Below are 8,814 nucleotides of genomic sequence, written 5' to 3' on the forward strand. Positions count from 1 at the left end.
GTTAGGGCCTGAGGAACACACGACCATGTTAGGACCTGAGGAACACACGACCATGTTAAGGCCTGAGGAACACACGACCATGTTAGGGCCTAAGGAACACACGACCATGTTAGGGCCTGAGGAACACACAACCATGTTAGGGCCTGAGGAACACACGACCACGTTAGGGCCTGAGGAACACACGACCATGTTAGGGCCTGAGGAACACACGACCATATTAGGGCCTGAGGAACACACGACCATGTTAGGGCCTGAGGAACACACGACCATGTTAGGGCCTGAGGAACACACGACCATGTTAGGGCCTGAGGAACACACGACCATGTTAGGGCCTGAGGAACAGACGACCATGTTAGGGCCTGAGGAACACACGACCACGTTAGGGCCTGAGGAACACACGACCATGTTAGGGCCTGAGGAACACACGACCACGTTAGGGCCTGAGGAACACACAACCATGTTAGGGCCTGACCACACACCTCTTTAGGATGACTGAATAACATTGTGTGTGTGTGTGTGTGTGTGTGTGTGTGTGTGTGTGCGTGTGTGTGTGTGTGTGTGTGTGTGTGTGTGTGTGTGTGTGTGTGTGTGTGTGTGTGTGATGGGAAACAGTGCCCTGTGACATAACAGGCATAAATCCCTGTGAGTTCGCTCTGCACCTGAGTCCACCACACACCTGTACAGGTAGCGAAGGGGGGGGGGGGGAGTATACCTGGGCTAAACTCATTACTGAAACATTCAGCTCACCTCCCTCTTTTTCTCTCCCCCCTGGTATTTCCCTTCCGTCCCAACGGCATCCCTCATTCTATACCATAGTCTAACCACTAACAGATAGGTTAACTGTCTGGTATCTGGGGGGGTTATATAGTCTAACCACTAACAGATAGTTTAACTGTCTGGTATCTGGGGGGGTTATATAGTCTAACCACTAACAGATAGGTTAACTGTCTGGTATCTGGGGGGGTTATATAGTCTAACCACTAACAGATAGGTTCTTCTCTCTCTCTCTCTGCTGCTATAGGCCAGGACCAAGCTGATTCACCCTGTTTAAACATCAATGCTTCTCTCTCTGCTGCTATAGGCCAGGACCAGACTTCTCTCAATTCAATTCAATTCAATTCAAGGGCTTTATTGGCATGGGAAACATGTGTTAACATTGCCAAAGCAAGTGAGGTAGACAACATACAAAGTGAATATATAAAGTGAAAAACAACAAAAATTAACAGTAAACATTACACATACAGAAGTTTCAAAACAGTAAAGACATTACAAATGTCATATTATATATATATACAGTGTTCTAACAATGTACAAATGGCTAAAGGACACAAGATAAAATAAATAAGCATAAATATGGGTTGTATTTACAATGGTGTTTGTTCTTCACTGGTTGCCCTTTTCTCGTGGCAACAGGTCACAAATCTTGCTGCTGTGATGGCACACTGTGGAATTTCACCCAGTAGATATGGGAGTTTTTCAAAATTGGATTTGTTTTCGAATTCTTTGTGGATCTGTGTAATCTGAGGGAAATATGTCTCTCTAATATGGTCATACATTGGGCAGGAGGTTAGGAAGTGCAGCTCAGTTTCCACCTCATTTTGTGGGAAGTGAGCACATAGCCTGTCTTCTCTTGAGAGCCATGTCTGCCTACGGCGGCCTTTCTCAATAGCAAGGCTATGCTCACTGAGTCTGTACATAGTCAAGGCTTTCCTTAATTTTGGGTCAGTCACAGTGGTCAGGTATTCTGCCGCTGTGTACTCTCTGTGTAGGGCCAAATAGCATTCTAGTTTGCTCTGTTTTTTTGTTAATTCTTTCCAATGTGTTAAGTAGTTCTCTCTCTCTCTCTGCTGCTATAGGCCAGGACCAGACTTCTCTCTCTCTCTCTGCTGCTATAGGCCAGGACCAAGCTGATTCACCCTGTTTAAACATCAATGCTTCTCTCTCTCTCTCTCTCTCTGCTGCTATAGGCCAGGACCAGACTTCTCTCTCTCTCTCTCTCTCTCTCTCTGCTGCTATAAGCCAGGACCAGACTTCTCTCTCTCTCTCTGCTGCTATAGGCCAGGACCAGACTTCTCTCACTCTCTCTGCTGCTATAGGCCAGGACCAAGCTGATTCACCCTGTTTAAACATCAATGCCTCTCTCTCTGCTGCTATAGGCCAGGACCAGACTTCTCTCTCTCTCTCTGCTGCTATAGGCCAGGACCAAGCTGATTCACCCTGTTTAAACATCAATGCTTCTCACTCTCTCTCTGCTGCTATAGGCCAGGACCAGACTTCTCTCTCTCTCTCTGCTGCTATAGGCCAGGACCAAGCTGATTCACCCTGTTTAAACATCAATGCTTCTCTCTCTCTCTCTCTCTGCTGCTATAGGCCAGGACCAGACTTCTCTCTCTCTCTCTGCTGCTATAGGCCAGGACCAAGCTGATTCACCGTTTAAACATCAATGCTTCTCTCTCTCTCTCTCTCTCTCTCTCTCTCTCTCTCTCTCTCTCTCTCTCTCTCTCTCTCTCTGCTGCTATAGGCCAGGACCAGACTCCTCTCTCTCTCTCTCTCTCTGCTGCTATAGGCCAGGACCAGACTTCTCTCTCTCTCTCTGCTGCTATCCTTCTCTCTCATTTCAATTTCATTCAGGGCCTTGACTTATTCACACTGTTAAAACAGAAATGCTTCTCTCTCTCTCTCCCCCTCCCTCTCCCCCTCCCTCTCCCCCTCCCTCCCTCCCTCCCTCCCTCCCTCCCTCCCTCCCTCCCTCCCTCCCTCCCTCCCTCCCTCCCTCCCTGTCCATGTTGCAAGCCGAGACTCAGTCAGATGTAAGAACTGTGCCTCTACAACGTGACTGGCTCCGAGAGCACGGAAGGGGAAAGAAGAGAAGATGTAAATTCATTTTGATTTCTCATTAAAGTGTTTCTGGATGCACCACAATACACCGACGACCCCTACTGGCGGGACCCGGGACTGCAGCCACCTATCGGCCCGGCTGCTTGTTCTGCGGAATGTAGGACAAAACATATTCTCTCTCTCTCTCTCTCTCTGTCTCTAAATTCAATTGGCATGGGAAACATGTGTTAACATTGCCAAAGCAAGTGAGGTAGATAATATACAAAAAAATCTCTCTCTCCAGCGAGTCTCTCCAGCGAGTCAAGTTGTATGTGGGCGTGGGTGACAGATCCTGACATAAGAGACCCATATAGCATGCTGGGGGCCGTTGGGCAATGCGTACATAGACGAGTGATGTTTTACACGGAACCGGATCAAAGTTGGCATGAGCTGAACTTTAAGCATATACTCTTGCGACACAGTGTTGCTATTTGACCAATTGAAGCTCCCTATAGTTTCCATTCACCTTACTGGATTGGCTGTTGATACCTGGCACTGTACCATGCCTGTTTTACTAGCACCAACATGAAAAGCGGAAAAAGCAAAGCGTGGCTATCCGAATTTACCCGTTACTATTATCTCGGCCGTGACTGAACAAATGGTTGGGTTCAATATTCTTAAAAACCAACAGTATTTGGTCTCTCTCGGTCATTCAGAGCCTGTAGCCTTGCTGGACCACCGCGACACACAAAGGAAGTTCTGAGGCTGAATGGAAAACCGATGGACAGCAGAAACCCGCAGTGTCGACGAGGAGAGCCAATGAGGGAAGAAGTGTAACCCTGTAGCATCTGTTCTCACTGTCTCTTCTCCTTCCCGAAAATCCCACACGCTTCATTCCCACATCATGTTCTCTCAGCGAAGGCTTCGCGTTAATGGGGGGGGGGGGGGGTTTGAACAATTCATTCGTTTCCCCTCCTGTCTCACGTAATGCTTGCAGCATCCGCACAAACCCCCAGGAGCTCTAGACAGCGGCGAGATCGAGGGCAGGCAGATACAGAGGGTGTTTGTCTTATTGTATTTTTACCGGGGGCTCCGGTGCGCTGTTTAGTCTTCAGAGAGAGAGATGCTCGTCCTGCGCTCCGCTCACATGATTATGACACGAGTCTGCAACAAGATCACTCTGCTCACACACACATATAGGTACCGAAACGGAACAACGACTCCGTTTATTCCACCAGTTACAGATGTATGATCTTAATTTGAGCCAGTTTGCTACAGCAGGAAAGTAATCCTGCAGCAACAGGATATGTGAATTATTATGTGGATTATAATTCATGGATATTTTTGTATGGGGTTGATAATTTTTTCTCTCTTTCAACGTGGAAATTACTAACTTTAGAAGCCTTTTTAAAAGGAAAAGAAACTACAAGTTTAGCATTTCTTGCTGTGAAGGAATATTCTCAGTAACAAAATTGTGATCAAATTACAATCCTACATCTGTGTTGGGCTGTTCTTAAAACCACAACTAGATATTTAGCAGGGGGGTAGAGGGGGGTTATATTGGGGTGGTAGGGTGATATGTAGAGGGGGTTATATTGGGGTGGTAGGGTGATATGTAGAGGGGGTTATATTGGGGTGGTAGGGTGATATGTAGAGGGGGTGATATTGGGGTGGTAGGGTGATATGTAGAGGGGGTTATATTGGGTAGTAGGGTGATATGTAGAGGGGGTTATATTGGGGTGGTAGGGTGATATGTAGAGGGGGTTATATTGGGTGGTAGGGTGATATGTAGAGGGGGTTATATTGGGGTGGTAGGGTGATATGTAGAGGGGGGTATATTGGGGTGGTAGGGTGATATGTAGAGGGGGTTATATTGGGGTGGTAGGGTGATATGTAGAGGGGGTTATATTGGGGAGGTAGGGTGATATGTAGAGGGGGTTATATTGGGTGGTAGGGTGATATGTAGAGAGGGGTAAAGGGGGTTATATTGGGGTGGTAGGTTGATGTGTAGAGGGGGTTATATAGGGGTGGTAGGGTGATATGTAGAGGGGGTTATATTGGGGTGGTAGGGTGATGTGTAGAGGGGGTTATATAGGGGTGGTAGGGTGATATGTAGAGGGGTTATATTGGGGTGGTAGGGTGATATGTAGAGGGGGTTATATTGGGTGGTAGGGTGATATGTAGAGGGGGTTATATTGGGGTGGTAGGGTGATATGTAGAGGGGGTTATATTGGGGTGGTAGGGTGATATGTAGAGGGGGTTATATTGGGGTGGTAGGGTGATATGTAGAGGGGGGTAAAGGGGGTTATATTGGGGTGGTAGGATGATATGTAGCAGGATAGGGGGAGAGAAGGGGTTATAGGTTGATATGTAACCTAACCAGGACAAAGGTGGTTGTGGGTAATGGTACCTATGTGCACCCATGGTAACCTACAGGCTGGGGGTTTAGTTCTGAAGCACAGTTGATCACAATGAAATCAAACCCAAAGAGAAAAAGAGCTGAGCTTTCCCTCATATCCTACAACACACACACACACACCACACACACACACACACACACACACACACACACACACACACAGACACACAGACACACACACACACACACACACACACACACACACACACACACACACACACACACACACACACACACACACACACACACAGCCTAGTGCTCGCTGCACTTTGGAGAGTCAAGGCACGGTAAGGCTATGCGTAAAACGGGGCAGCCTATCGCTACCGTTGAAAAACCCAACAGTAATGTCGATAATGAAAACATGAATAGACAAGAGAGAGACAGAGCGGAGGGGGGAACCTGCAGGGGGACATGGACACTGACAGAAAGACGTATTACACAGGGACATACTTACAGCCTCTCCCTTTCATAGAGCTTCAGAACAGCGGGGTGATGAGGTGACATTACAACAGCCCAGCCGGTTCCCCCCCGCGTCCTCTGGAACTCAAACCAAATGAAGACAAGCGTTTATTCCTTCTTTCCCGAGGTATAGAATATTAATCCTGTTGATAACTCCACACACACCGCGGAGAAAGAGCAGCACAATCACTGTAATCCAATAGAGCTCATTGTGTACCGTGTTCCTTGGTCCGCCGCGGTACAAATATCCCAGTCCAACATCTTCCAGTCGAACGTAAGTCCCTTTTCACACACCCCTTGTCTTCTCCTTCTCCCGTGGTCTTCTTTCTCGTCCTATCCCAGCTGCGAGCAGCGAGCCGAGCTGCCCTGCACGCAACGCACACGGTAGGACTGACTACAACGTGTTTGTGTGCGTGAGTACGTGCGTGTGAGTGAGTGAGTGCGCTCTGCAGAAGAGGGACTGGCTGCTGGAAGGATGGACGGACCGACGGTGCCTGCGCTGCTCGCTGGGCTCCCACCCCACTGGCCACAAACGTCTAGTTTTGCATTTGGTTGAGCTGTCAAACTAATTCGACGTGAAATCAACAAGAAATGTCATTGGATTTGGGGGAAAAAAAATGAAATGCCCTTTTGTGTTGATGACTTTTTTACAAATCCAATTAGTTTTCCACGTTGATTCAACATCATCACAGTGATGTTGTTGTTGTTGGTTAGAATGACGTGAGAAACAACGTTGATTCAACCTGTTTTTTTTGTTGTTGCCCGGTGGGTCTGCTCGGGCGACTAGTTCCTTCAGAACTGAGACGACTTCCGTCACACAAACACCCTGCTGAACTCCGGTTTCAGCGCAATGAACTAGATAACACAACGCAGGCAGCATCAACTTCTATCACCGGAAGACGATCCTTAGAACGTTTTGATTATAATAAATGACGATCATTTTCTTCAGACCTTGTAACGAACCACTGCTTTTATGTCATATTGTATTATTTGTTTTTGTTTTGTGATTGGCTGACATAAAGGTGTTTTGTTTTGTGATTGGCTGACACAAAGGTGAAATAAAATAATGCACCAGAATAGCCTAATTCTTCTCCTTTTTTTCTGTCGTCGTTTCCTTCTAATCTCTCTATTTTCTATCCTTCTATATCAGGATGTGGAGTCTGTCGGCCAGGGGGTGCCTCTCAGTGACGTAGAATAGCTGTCATTTAAATTCCACATGCCGCCTGCCGTCAAAGCACCCCCTCCCCCCAACCCCCCTCCCTTTCTCTCTGCAGAACTCTTGTATGGAGTCTGCTACTGCACTCTGGAGAAAGAAGGGAGAGATGCAGCGAGAGGGAGAGAGGGAGAGGGGTGGAGAGAGATGCAGCGAGATGGAGAGAGGGGGGGAGAGAGGGAGAGGGATGGAGAGAGATGCAGCGAGAGGGAGAGAGGGAGAGAGAGAGAGGGGGAGAGAGGTGGAGAGAGAGGGAGAGAGGTGGAGAGAGAGGGAGAGGGATGGAGAGAGATGCAGTGAGATGGAGAGAGAGTAGGGGAAAGAGAGAGAGGGAAACAGAGGTGGAGAGAGATGGAGAGAGAGTAGGGGAAAGGGAAAGAGATGGAGAAAGAGAGAGAGGGAAACAGAGGGGGAGAGCGATGCAGAGAGAGATGAAATACCCAGCAGCCTTTCCGTGTGCTGCATCTAGAGCCGTTATTACAGACCTGGGTTCCTTCCCGGACCACAACCCTGCCGTGGCCGCGAGTCCCATAAGACTGCGTACAACTGGCCCAGCGTCGTCCGGCTTTAGGGGAGGGTTAGACTGGTGGGGGCTTTACTTGGTTCATCGTACTCTAGTGACTCCTTGTGGCGGGCCGGGTGCCTGCAGGCTGACCCCAGTAGCCAGTTGAAAACGGTGTTTCCTGATTAAGACATTGGTCTTAATCAGCGTTATTGATTATTCATGATATTTCAAAACCATGTATTCATGGAACAATTATTTTCTCGTATTCAACGTTCTGACTCCAAAGCGCGTAGCCAATAGCGCTCCTACAGTATTACCCAGACCAGGAGACATATCGACCGCAGGCCACGTAGCCTATAGCGCTCCTACAGTATTACCCAGACCAGGAGACATAGGCTAGTAAATTGTTACCTACCTAAAGATCAGTAGTGGTGCTGCTGGATTTCGGGTGGATTAAGGATGCGTGACTTCACCTCTCCCCGAGCCCGTCGGGGGTGTCGCAGCGATGAGACAAGTTCTAATAAATGAATAAATAAAAACCCAGCAGCGTTGCAGTTCTTTACACCAATGCGCCTGGCACCTACTACCATATCCAGTTCAAAGGCACTTCAATATTTTGTCTTGTCCATTCATACTCTGAATGGCACACATACGCACACCATGTCTCAATTGTCTCATAGCTTAAAAATCCTTCCTTCAACCAGGTCTCCTCCCCTTCTTCTACAGTGATTGAAGTGGATTTTAACAAGTGACACCTATAAGGGATCATAGCCTTCACCTGGATTCACCTGGTCAGTCTGTCATGGAAAGAGAATGTGTTCTTAATGTTTAGTATACTCTCTGTCTCTGTCTCTGTCTCTGTCTCTGTCTCTGTCTCTCTCTCTCTCTCTCTCTCTGTCTCTCTCGGTCTGTCTCTCTGTCTCTCTCTGTCTCGCTGTCTCTCTCCTTCTCTCTCTGTCTCTCTCTCTCTCTGTCTCTCTCTGTCTCTCTCTCTCGCTCTCTCCCCCTCTCTCTCTCTCTCTCTCTCTCTCTCTCAGTCTCTCTCTCTCTCGGTCTGTCTCTCTGTCTCTCTGTCTGTCTCTCTCTGTCTCTCAGTCTCTCTCTCTCTCAGTCTCTCGCTCTCTCTCTCTCTCTCTCTCTCTGTCTCTCTCTGTCTCTCTCTCTCTCTGTCTCTCTCTGTCTCTCTCTCTCTGTCTCTCTCTCGCTCTCTCCCCCCTCTCTCTCTGTCTCTGTCTCTCTCTCTCTCTCTCTCTCTCTCTCTCTCTCTCTCTCTCTCTCTCTCTCTCTCTCTCATACACACACTTGGACGTGTTCCAACCTTTTCTGGTTGGCAACGCATCTGACTATCCATCGACCCCGGAGAGAAGAGCTCAATCCCCCATGGCCACATATCTTACTTTC

The 8,814-nt window shown here is 48.1% G+C and overlaps 1 protein-coding gene across 1 annotated transcript in view; it reads right to left on the bottom strand.

The window, feature by feature from the left end:
* The window catches only part of LOC116371451 (glutamate receptor ionotropic, NMDA 2A-like), a 39,584-nt gene extending 33,242 nt beyond the window's left edge, over window positions 1-6,342 (bottom strand). The window contains exon 1 of the mRNA XM_031820322.1: window positions 5,691-6,342. The gene's annotated coding sequence lies outside the window, so the exon portion shown is untranslated. The remainder of the gene's footprint in view (window positions 1-5,690) is intronic.
* Between the last annotated feature and the right edge of the window lie 2,472 nt (window positions 6,343-8,814).

This window comes from Oncorhynchus kisutch, unplaced genomic scaffold, assembly GCF_002021735.2.
Source record: "Oncorhynchus kisutch isolate 150728-3 unplaced genomic scaffold, Okis_V2 scaffold3238, whole genome shotgun sequence".
Classification (NCBI taxonomy): domain Eukaryota; kingdom Metazoa; phylum Chordata; class Actinopteri; order Salmoniformes; family Salmonidae; genus Oncorhynchus; species Oncorhynchus kisutch.